The 12244-nt window shown below is 44.1% G+C and overlaps 1 protein-coding gene across 30 annotated transcripts in view; it reads left to right on the top strand.

Moving 5' to 3' along the window:
* Positions 1-12244, top strand: part of RBFOX1 (RNA binding fox-1 homolog 1) — a 2073113-nt gene that overhangs the window by 1698826 nt on the left and 362043 nt on the right. The window lies entirely within an intron of this gene.

Here is a 12244-nt window from a genome sequence, read left to right as displayed (position 1 = left end):
GGCCCTGGCCCTTCAACCGTGCTGAGTACTAGCGAGCTGGAGAAATGAGCAGCAAACCTGTAGGCCGCTCCTGCCGGGAGGAACTCAGGGAAGGGACTTTCCAGAGGATCTGAAAATCCAATATCTGGGGCTGGAAGAGTAGGAAAGAACTTTTATGGCTCGAACTTTCCAGTTCCTGGCCTATTGTGGCCCTGATTGATTGGTCCTGGCTGAAAAAAAAAAAGGCAGATGACTACCCTCTATGGCCTGGGATTGCCACTAATTCCTCTCTTGCTAATTTACATTTCTTATATTTGTTAAGCACCAGACACTTACAGAGCACTTTTGCCATGCTTTTTCTGACCTGTTAGACTATAAGCAGCATGATGGCAGAGGTGTCTCCATTCTGGTACTGTACCCACAATGCCTAAAGTCTAATACATAGTAGATACTCTGTGAAAAACTAAAGTGAGAAATGAATGAATGCATGTGCACATTTGGACTTTCTAGAACCTTGTAAGCAAGGGGAGCAAGTGATTTCCAGTGCTTTCCACAGATACATATGATAGCACATTCAGTCCTCTAATTCATTCTTTCATCTGGCCGTGCAAAAAAAAAAAAAAAAAAACAAAAAGTTTACCTCACATTGAGAATATTGCAGCAAATCAGTTAGGAGATGTCCCTGCCACCATGAATGGACGTTCCACTAAAAGAGTAGATGATACAAAAGTAAGTGACTCCAGAAGGCATTTTCAAAGACTGTGGGGAGTGTTCTGCAGGGAACAAATAGGGTGCTGGGTAAAAGTAAGTGCGTTGTTTGGGGGGGGGGGGTGTTGGTTGTTGGGCTTTTCTGTTGGATGAACCAACAGGGGTCTCAGGAAGGAGGTGATGATTTCCTGAGCTGAGCATAAAAAAACATTAGGTGAGTGATGAGTTGAGAAAGGTGTTCCAAGGATGAGGAAGGGTAGGTTCATAAGCCTCAGGGAGCAAAAGAGGCATAGGGAGGCAGTTCATGGTGGAGGTAGGTCGTGTGCTGGCATTTCAGCATCAGTCAATAGAACACAGGCTTTCTGTTCTCTTCTGGCACCATATTGAAATGAGGGGAGTGATAAGGAGAAAGGATGGAAATAGATGCCTTTTGAACAGATAAGAGGAAAGTGGTCCTGAGTTGTGGAGAAACCCTTGGGACATTTGGAAACACCTTTGTGGGTCAGAGGTGGAGAGAGGGTTTTGAGGGGAGCCAGTTTTGAGGGGAACACATTAAGAGGCCTGTTGGTATCTTCTGTCAAAACCCCATAGAGGTGCTTATGACAGTGGGCTTAGTACACTGAGAATAATAAATGTGGTCTAGTGTTTCTCAAATTTCAGCCATTGAAGCATCCCCTTCCAAATATTTACCAATCCCCTCATCGACATGTCAGCATTGTAGTATTATCTACTTAATATTTAAAAATTTTTTAACATTTATTTATTTTTGAAAGACAGAGAGAGACAGAGTATGAGCAGGGGAGGGGCAGAGAGAGAAGGAGACACAGAATCCGAAGCAGGCTGCAGGCTCTGAGCTGTCAGCACAGAGCCCGATGCGGGGCTCAAACCCATGAACTGTGAGATCATGACCTGAGCCGAAGTTGGACACCTAACCGATGGAGCCACCCAGGCGCCCCATCTACTTAATATTTTAAAAAAAAAAAAAAAACATATATTTTGAACTTAAAAGTGGACTTGGCCAAACAGAAGATAATAAATAAATAAATAAATAATAAATAAATAAATAAACAAACAAATAAATAAATGTCACAGAACCACCGCTGTGATATTATCCTTTTTCCAGTGTTGTTTGAAATATTTATTCATTCCCATGTTCATTTCATTTGTTCCATGTTCGGTGATCTAGAAGGTGCCGGCTGCTCTTTTAGGTGTTCTTAGTAAGTAAAGGCCTCTGTCCTCGTGGTAGGGCCATGAAGTTGCTCATCCATGTGCCGTCTTCTGAACCATCAATGTAGGGCCACACTTTGGGAAACACTGGCTCAGTCCGTTGGATTTCCTAGGAATCCCCTGTCACAATTGCTCCTTCCTCCTCTGACCCATCGGCACACAGCAAGATGCAGGGCTTCTTTTTTGTGTTGCCTCTTCTGGCAAGGCAGGAGTTCACGGTTAAGGGAAATGACTATGGATTTAACACCTACAGCCTGCAGCGGGCTTTGAGATGATGGGGCTGGGGAGGAGGGCATGTGGTAGTCTCTAACTTTCGACCAGGCTCTAGGTGAGAACGGCCAAAGCCTATTTTCGATCCTGTTCTTTTTGTTGTGTTTAAATACACACGGAATCAAAAGTAGGAATTGGAGCCAGGGTGACAAGCATTCAGGTTAGTGTGTGTTCCCAGGGATGTAATGACTTTTTTTTTCTCCCCCCTTTGCAATTCTGGAACAAAGTACAGCTGCTCTAGGCTTTAAGTGCCTCAGATTTCCCAGTTCTGATGAGTAAATGCACAAAAGGTTTAGTCTTAATGAGCCTTTTCTTTTTTGGCGTTTGATGTTTGCCCAGGATTCACCTCCAGGACTAGATTCCTCTTATCAAAAACAACAGCATGTATCCCCCCTCTTCCCTTCGGTAGCTGTGCTCTCTGTTGCTTTGCCTGAACCTAGGCATGGAGCGAGCTGTGCTCTCATGCAGGGGTAAGGACTGACAGCTGAGAGATCTCTCCCCGGCAAGAGGAATCTTTCATGAACAGTGAACGATACCAGGAGCTTAAAAACAGAGCGGATGATGGCAAGGTCCACGTTTCCTATTTTTGGACATATCCAGCTGTCCATCTCGAGTGTCTTACAAAATTCAGATGAGAAACCCACATCATTTTACAACCAAGTGGTGCCAGCTTCCCCCAAAGCGTGGTTTAAAAAAAAAACGGCATCTCTGGACTGTGTATAGAAGTCATGAGCTGAGGGCTTAATCCCAACTCTGTTATTCAATTAGCTGATCTGACTAGATTGAGCAAAGGGCATGTTGCTTTACTTGATTTGGGGCTTTCATGGTTTCTTCAGAAAAATGAGGCTGGGGAGCACCATTTCGTAGTGTCCTCCGTTAAGATTAAGTGTGATACAGATTTTAGAATTGAGCAGAATTGTGTTACTGCCAGAACACAGTAAGTGGCCACTAGATGTTTGTTGAATGAAAGAATGAATGAATGAATGAAGTTAAACAATATAGCATCTGTTTATCGAAGCTGAATATAGATGTTTATTTTCCATTTCTCCCAAATCCACACTATGAGTGCGCTGGTGGCCCTACCAAGGCACAAGGAATCCGGGGGTCTCCCCTGGGTTCTCTGGTCCCTCCTGCCTGTTCTGGGTGACTGTTCCCTCCTCCTCCAGTCAATTGTCAGTCCTGCTGGTGGTGTTGGATGTAATGTGACTGCACAGCTCAATTAATGCTCTGTGACAGGAGGAGGGAAAATAAAAATTGTCTTGCTCTTGTCAGTAGGAAAGTTATTTACTTTCAAAAGCTGACAGAATCACACTGCAGGGGCTTCCTTTATTTCCATGCCGAATGTCATTATTCTGTGATGTAGGGGACTTGGGCACACTTCAGGTTTGTCCCCATAAACTTTAATGTGGCAGAGGGTCTGCTACAGTGTAGATCGTCCCCTGGAAGAGTCCAGGGACTTCCTTCGGGGTGCTGGTGGTACCTGGGTGCTGGGCTCTGGCACCTGGAAAGATGCCCAGTCTCAGGATGCCCTGTCCAGTTGCACATGCAGTTACAGACTCTGGATCTTTCCAGTGAGAGGGAACATATATCTCACTGCCCCTGATCCTTTGTCCTCTTTATTCTGAGGCAAAAGAGCAAAGTGTGGGAACTCCTGGTTTTAAATCAGTCTTCCTCTGGGCCACTCCTAGAATTTCTAGAAATGCAAAGGTGCCTCTTACAAATGACTTTGCTTTCGTTCTGTTGTCTCTACTTAAACCCTCTGATAGGCTCTTTCATCCTGACAATCTGTATAAAATTCTGCATTTTCTTTTCTCTCTTCCTCCCCGCCCCCCTTTATTTTTTCCCTAAGTATTTGCAATGAGTAGTTAAACTAGGAAGGGTTGAGCGGAGAAATTCTTTCCTTCCCGGTGCAATGGCAGAACCTTCCACTTGGGGTCTCCATTTAGAACATGTGACTCAGGATTCTGTAGAACTGTCTTTTTCTTTGCCTTCTTTTTAGGTCTGCTTTCGGTTCCATTCAAAAACTGAGGCTTCTCTGTAAGCAGTGGGAGATGCCGTCTGGAAGACCATGTAGGTAGAATCCAGGGAGAATCCAGCCGCCCTTGCAATGATGATGATAATAATAAAATAATGAATATAATGAAATAATCAATAACTTCTGTGGAGTGCTGTGAGACAGGCACACTACTAAGCATTTTTACATGGATTACTTCATTTCATCCCCCTTGAAAGGCCTCTAGGGAGTAGATGAGCATCATTTTAGTTTTAAGATGCGGATATGAGGGTAGAAGGGCTGGTGAGTAAACACAGCCAGTTTGGCCCCAGAACCAACACATGTGCCCGTTATTCTTCATTGTTCCAGTGGCCTGCCCCGGGCTGTACAGGTCACCAGCTCTGTGCCATCTCCCCAGGCCTCTGCTGGGCCATCGCCGTCCACTGGACAGGGTTCTCAGGGCTCTTTCCTTTAAAAGGCAAAACTTGTCAAAAGGGCGGAGAGTCCGGAGGTCTTTCAACTTTGAAGCTGTTTTTGTGATTTTAGTTTTGAGTGATTAGGATTGTTGTTGAATACATGGCAACGCACACTGAAGCTTTCAGACTTGGGGAAGGTGAGAAGAGAGAGCACGGGGCTGATGGGAATCTTCCGCTCTGAGAATGATGGAGTGCATTTCTCCGCAGCCAATTCCAATCCCCAAATCCCCATTGTGCTGACGAGCTCTCCAACTAACACAGGAAATGCAGTCACAGCCCGGCACCATATTAATGATTTATACACCCCGCACCAGTGCTTTTGTTCACTTGCGGGGCCTGGTCGTGTTAATAAAGGAATTTCTGGGAGCGGGGTCCCGGCTTGCCATGCTGTATTGCTCAACGCGGTGCAGGCTGCTCCATAAATCAAAAGAATTTAGTGCTTTACAACCTTCCTGAGCTTCAGAGATCATGTGTGCGTGTGCGTGCACGCGCGCGCGCGCGCGTGTGTGTGTGTGTGTAATCAGATTCACCTAGGGACATTTTCACTGCCTTTCTATAAAGAATGAATGAAGGAGGACTACAATCTATTTTAGGTGCTTCAGGGTTGATTGGTCCGTTTCACAGTGTTATCAGGGACCTATTTGTTTCCCATTTGGTGTTCATGCTTTATGGTGTTGTCAGTGAAAATGGGCTGACACCATTTTATTAGCATAACGAGATGCAAAATCACATTAGAATCCCCCTTCCTTCTGGAGCATCGAAAACAAGAGACAAGGGAGCTGGGAGGTACCAGAGGGAGCGCCACTATTTGCTACAAATCAGTAGGAAATTCAGGTGTGCTTTAAACAATGGGAGTTTTGAGGCTTAAAAAACAAAAACAAGTAACTTCAGTTATTCACAGAAAAAGAATTCTGCTTTGTTTTGGAATTGAGTGAGGACATCTGTTTTCTAAATTGAGGATTCTGGATCTAGGAAAGTTTCTCCTGTCTAGTAAGCCACAGAAAACTGATTTTAACCTCAGCTTTTTTTTGCTAATGAGAAGGGGAAAATGATATGATCAAATGGTATATTGGATGTTCAATGCCTCTTTCAAGATATCTGCAGAGAAAAACACCCTGTGGTGGTGGTGTTTTTTTGTTTTTGTTTTGTTTTGTTTTTGTTTTTGTTTTATTGTGCTCCTGATCTCTTAATTATATCATGCATTACATTTTGTGTGTGGTTGTATTTTTTTTCCCCTGTAGAACTGAGAACTGAAAACCTAACAGAAATCTGAGTAGGAGTTTGAAGGAAAAAACAGAATATTTAGAAAATTGGAATGACACTTAAGTATTCTATCCAGTAGGCTTGTGTGTGTGTGTGTGTGTGTGTGTGTGTGTGTGTAAGGTGAAATCTTGATTTTGGGAAATGTGCCTGACTTAAAAAAAAAAAAAAAAAAAGTGAGGCTTTCAGGAAATAAACATGTCAATTTGGTTGAATTCCTAAATAATGCATGAAGGAGCAAACACTGCTACCAGTGAATAGAGCCCCAACAGACCCCCACCCAAGCCAGGGCTTGAATTTTCCTTTATAAATGTGAAAGTTTTGGCTAACTGGTTTTTATTCACATCTATGCTTATGGGAAAACTAGAAACGTTTCTGGAAACTGTCTGGGGTCTTAGCAATAAAGAAATTGAGGCAGATACTCAGTTTAAAAGGCTAGCTTTTATAGTCTGGTCTTCCTGAAAAGTAGAGATCAGGATGTACGGTTTACATAAGTAAATAAAGAACGTTACCAAAATTTTTCATCACAGGAAATATGAGACAGCATTTTGAACTAAGAAAGCAGGTGTCCGGCAAATGCATATTGTAGTGATTTTTCTGTTTGCCTTTGTCCTCTCTTATAGGACTCCGTGAGTGTCTCATTGTCTTTAATTATGTCTACGAGGCACAAGACAGCAGTCAACATCTGCTCTATTGTTTACTTGGTTTACATATAGCTTTGATGGGTTATTAAACAATCTATTTTTCAAACCGAAAACAGAGAAACCAGCCGAACCCATATTATGGCATTTTGTAAAGACCCATTATGCAATTAGCACTTGGGATTTGTGCAAAGCTGGTGATTCACCCAAATAAACATCCCTTTATTCTGATAGCTCTTCTTGGCTTTGTGAAAAATATCAATTTCTCAAAAAATAAGCTCACATTTCCTCCTTAATAGTGTAGCATGCCAAGGAGATGATGTGTTAATATGAGGGATGGATCCTTCACTTTTTATATGAGAAAAAAAAGCAACTCTCCAAAATAATGATGTCTTTAATTCAAGCCAGCAATTACTATATTACATAAGACAACTAGCGGCTTACACATAAGACAGAGTTTTGAGAGTTTATCTGATCCTATGGGAGGAAAGAAATGCTGTGTTTTTAACCATTTATAGAATGTTCCCTATACTTCATGATCTATTTATGAAAGACGTATCGAGTTGTCTATAGCAAAGCATGTGACATCCATAATGATTAAATCAGACCTCATCCCCTCACTTAAGTAATTGGTTAATAATTAATTCACTCGCTCATTCATTCAACAAATATTTATTTAGCCTCTGCTCTGCCTCAGAAATTGGGTTAGTCACTGAGGGTACATAGGCAAGGAAACCAACTTCATTTTCCTTCACAGAGCTTCCAAGTTTCTGGGGAAGGCAGGTAATAAGCCATCCCCATACGAGTTTGTATTGCAAGTTGTGGTAAATGCTCTAAAAGAAAAAAAGGGGGGCGGGGTCCACAGACAATAGTAGCAGCTGCATTCGGGGATGAAGGGAGCTGTCTCTGAGGAAGTGACATTAAAGCTGAAATGAGGGAGACGGTGGGCAGAGGTAGGGATTGGAGAGCATATGTACTGAGGCGGAAGGTGCATGTGATGGCTGTACCACTGCTGGGCATCCTCAGGGAACGGAGTAATGGCCAGCGAGCCTGGAACACAGTGGGAGAACGGAAAGAGGCAGAGGGGGCCCAGAAAGAAACCACAGGGGCTTGGAAGCACTGATGGGGGGTAAATTTTACCCCGAAAGGAATTAAAAGGGAAGGGCAAGAACAATAAGAACTCCCAGCAGACAACAAATACGATTGAACTTAGCCTTTAAAAGGGCCAGTTGGGCTGTTCTGTGGAGAACAGATTGGGGGGGGGGGGCAAGATTGAAAGCAGAGCCCTGGTAGGAGGCCACAGCAATACATCAGGTGCGCCATGCCAGTCGCTGGATCTGGGAGTTGACAGAAGAGACGGACAAGAGTGAAAGTTTTGAAAAACAAGCCTCATATTCTTTGTGACACCCGTTCATCCCCAAAGCTGGTGTTCAGGCAAAGGAGAACAAATAGAACTTGCTGGAGGAGACACCTGAGGGCTTTGGTGAGGGCGGCAACATCTCAGGAGGGACTGATCTGGGGTGTACGGGGCCTCACCAAAGAGAATTCCAGGCCAGTTTCAGCAGATGTCAGGCCAAAGCTCCCGGATGGTGCTTGGCCAGAGCTCAGAATCTCAGCAGTCGGTCTTGCACATTGTTTGGTAGCAGAGTTACCACATGCGAGGTCATAGCGCAGCTCCACGGGGTGGTCCCTCACATCCTAGCAACAAACTTCTAATATGGTGGGTGAGGAGTGGAGAGCCAGTTTGTTGAAATGCCCAGGGGGCATTGCCTCCACCTGCCGCCTCCGGAAAAGGGAGCAGGGCAGTTAAATGCATTCCCATAGGTGTCAGGCAAAACGGGCTTTGAATCCTTAAAATGTCACAGATCTTACCGACCTCTGACCTGCCGCATGGACAGACTTCTTCACTTCTCTGAAGGTCGCTTTCCACATTTGTGAAATAGAGGTAAACCAGGATCAGTCACACAGGGTTGTCGTGAACGCGGCATGAGTTCGTTGGTAGAGCGCCCAGCAGGTGGAAAGGTCTCAAGAAGCCCTGGTCACTGTGGTGAGGGTGCTGGTAGCGATGGAGTTAGTGATGGTGGTTATGACGGTGGAGATGGAGGGGGTGGCGATGGTGATGGGGGTGGAGTGGTCCTAGTGGTGATATCGGCGGTAGTGGTGATGGGTTGAGATGGTGAAGGAGGTGGTGCTGATGCGAGCGACAGTGGCAAGTTGGCAGTGACGGTGGGAGTGGTGACAGTGGAGGTGTGCAGGAGGTAGTGATGAGGATGTTTGTGGACGGCAGTGATGCTGATTAGGATGCAGCATGGTCGTCTCATCCAGGAACACCCGAATTCGCATGAGGTGCAGCTCCACCGTTTGCCCTCTGTGTGCCCATTGGCCAGGTACTTAACTTTGCCTTGTTTCGGTTTTCCCATCTGTAAAATGGGGGTGCTGATATACATTGTTGGTCATGATGATGGCTAAATAAGTCAACATTTGTAACGATTAAAAAAAGCAGCACAGCATTTGTTCTGATTAACTCTCCAATGAGCAGAGAATGTTTGTTAAATAACAAACCAGCAGGGGCGCCTGGGTGGCGCAGTCGGTTAAGCGTCCGACTTCAGCCAGGTCACGATCTCGCGGTCCGTGGGTTCGAGCCCCGCGTCAGGCTCTGGGCTGATGGCTCAGAGCCTGGAGCCTGTTTCCGATTCTGTGTCTCCCTCTCTCTCTGCCCCTCCCCCGTTCATGCTCTGTCTCTCTCTGTCCCAAAAATAAATAAACGTTGAAAAAAAATTTAAAAAAAAAAAAATAAATAAAAAAAATAAATAACAAACCAGCAGAGAGTACAGCCTTTAAAAAAAAAAAAAAAAAAAGAGGTACCTCAGTGGTTTCTGGTCTGCCTCTTTTTCTTGATTTTGCTTTTCATAGCGAGCAGGAAGGCCGTCTTCCCCTTTCCTCCACTGCCAGACCCACCCCCTTCTCTCCATGTGTTCCGAGTAGAACAGGTGTGTGGTAAGCCAGAGTCCTGGCAGAGTGCAACATGAGAAAGACTCCCAGTAATTATAAAAATAACAACAAGGGCTGCTTAGCGAGGTAGGCAAATGAGCAGACCACTAGGCAGAATGATAAATAGCGCTTGCAAATGTTAGGTCCCAGTGGGAGTGTGGGAACATATGGGGATAAACCACACTGAAAGTTGGGCATCATTGGTAAGTTTTACGCGGTTAAGGAAGGCCGCTCCGGTGCCAACTTTTGTTGGTTTTTTTTTTTTTTTCCTTTTTTATCCTAATTTTAAATCCTTCAGTTCCCTTTTGTCCCTTTGTTCTATTTCAGTCCTAAAAAAGAGCATTTATCTTTGAGGCCAGCCACAGAGTCTCCAAGGAAGTGAGGTCTGGGGGGTAATCCTAAAACAAACAGCCACCCTGGAATCTGTGAATTTCCACCCTGAGCTTTATTCAGTATTCTTGGGGGAGATGCAAACGAACACAGTAAATACTTTATGGAATGCTGACTTGTAGAGTCTGGATCCGTGGTAGGTGGGTGTGCGGAAAAATGAGGACCTAAAAAAACAACCACCCCAGGAAGTTTAGAAGCATTTGGAGAAAGGGAAAACAGATCTCTCCACCAAACATTATTTGAAAAGAAGAGATGTGGACTGTGGTAGGTTGATTTCAGGTTGATGTTTCTTGTTTCTGGGTCTGAATATAGTTTGGAGATTGTGCAGACTGTGTTGGCACGGCCCCGCAGCAGTGGGATTTCTCTGGAAAGATCTTTTGGAATTCTTGTTCATGGCCCATGCAGTTTTTCCTAGGACTCACTTAGTAGATGCCTCACCATGGATGCAGTGTTTGTAATGTGGGCACCTGAATGTTGGTGCCCGCTTCTCTGTAGATTTCTAGGATTCCTTACTTAGCAAGTACATCAGCATCCTTGGTAGTGCAAAGCATGCAGAGGAAAGAAAACATTGTTTGGAAGCAGGTAGGCATGGCTTTGGCTATGGCCTTTCCACCCATCTAGCCAAGAATGATGTAAAGTCCCTGCATTGTGCTTCCTCATCTGTAGAAGGGGCAGGTATGAGTACCAATACCAGAGAATTGTTAAAAGATGAAACGAGTTAGTCTTTGAAGTGCCTGCAATGTTATTTGGCACTTAGAAAAGTCTGTAAGAGTGTGTTTAAAAAATAAGCAGAAAGTATCTTCCGTGACTTCCCTTTGTGCCCGTGTATGTCTGTTGTTCTTACCATCACTGTTGAATCAGTCCAGAATCTATTAGTTGTAAGGGGCAGAAACCTAACTCAAACTAGCTTAAGCAAATATGGGGATTTGTTGATTAATGAATCTGGAATGCTTGGGGTCGAACAGCGAGCCATAAGTAAGCAGTCACTTAAATGCCTGGCGTTCACGTAAATGGAGATGATCATGCTAAAATATAACCACCAAGAGTGAAGCTCACACACATAAAAGTAGACCCAAGCCCAAGGAATATTTTTAGCACATTGCTACATGATTTAGAGTACTCTCCCCAACAACCTTGTGAGGAAAGTATTATTACCTCTAAATTTATAAGTGAATTAATTGAGATTCAAAGAGGTTAAGTAATTTGCCCAGGGAAACAGAGCCAGGAACTGATAGATCCAGAATTTGAACCTAAGCTTAGTATGGCCCCATCATCTGAGTTCTTAGCCAATATGATACATTGGTATTATAATTTAAAAAAAAAAATAAGCTTGTTTTTCACTAGTCAATTTGAGATCAGTGGGAATTTATATACTTTTTTAAATGTGTCTTTTCCTGGACAGGTAGCATAGCAGGGAATTACCTGATTCTGATTCACCACTCACAAGCTATGTGATCTTGGGCAAGTTACTTAACCTCTCTGTGCCTCAGTTTCCCTACCAGTGATACAGGAATAATAACAGGACTTACCTTAAAAGATTTCTATGAAGATTAAGTTAGTACATAAAGGGGTTAGATAAACATTTAAAAAATTACAAAAAAAGGGGGGCACCTGGGTGGCTCAGTCGGTTAGACGTCTGACTTCGGCTCAGGTCATAATCTCATGGTTCATGAGTTCGAGCCCTCTGTCAGGCTCGATGCTGACAGCTCAGAGCCTGGAGCCTGCTTCGGATTCTGTGTCTCCCTTTCTCTGCCCCTCACCTGCTCATGTTCTGTCTGTCTCTCTCTCGAAAATAAATAAACATTAAAATTTTTTTTATTTGAAAAAATACATAAAGGGGTTAGAGAGTATCCAGCAAATAGTAAATGATATATATGGTTTGTTGAAAAATATTTAAAGATAGATTGCAACATAAGAAGCAGAAAGGAAATGACTCACTTGGGGTGGTTCCTCTTTTGATGTCCCCAGAGTGTCCCAGAAGGGCACTGCTAATCTGGGAAGTTGAAAAGCCCACCTGTCAGAGGCTCTCCATTGCCACCAGCTGCCCGGCCATGACATCGTGAAGAAACCATTTGCAGTGGTCAGCCCCTTGGCTCATCCTCATAGATGCTTAGCTGCACAGCTTGGCACAGCTTGGCTCTCAGTCTCTCCTGTCTCTGTCTTCTCTGCAAGAATGGACTGCAGAGTCTCTGAAATGCAAGCATGTATTTCCTACCTCCATTCTCCCCCAGCACTGGTTTGGTCAGCACCCTACTATGCCTATCACCCGCTCATTGGCTTGTTAGTATCCGTCTCCTGGCCTGGGGATG

This window comes from Puma concolor, chromosome E3 (genome assembly GCF_028749965.1).
Source record: "Puma concolor isolate L17-30 chromosome E3, mPumCon1.1.hap2, whole genome shotgun sequence".
NCBI classification, from domain to species: Eukaryota; Metazoa; Chordata; class Mammalia; order Carnivora; family Felidae; genus Puma; species Puma concolor.
The sequence above is the reverse complement of the archived record's forward strand: the minus strand, read 5'-3'. Positions and strand labels throughout refer to the sequence as shown.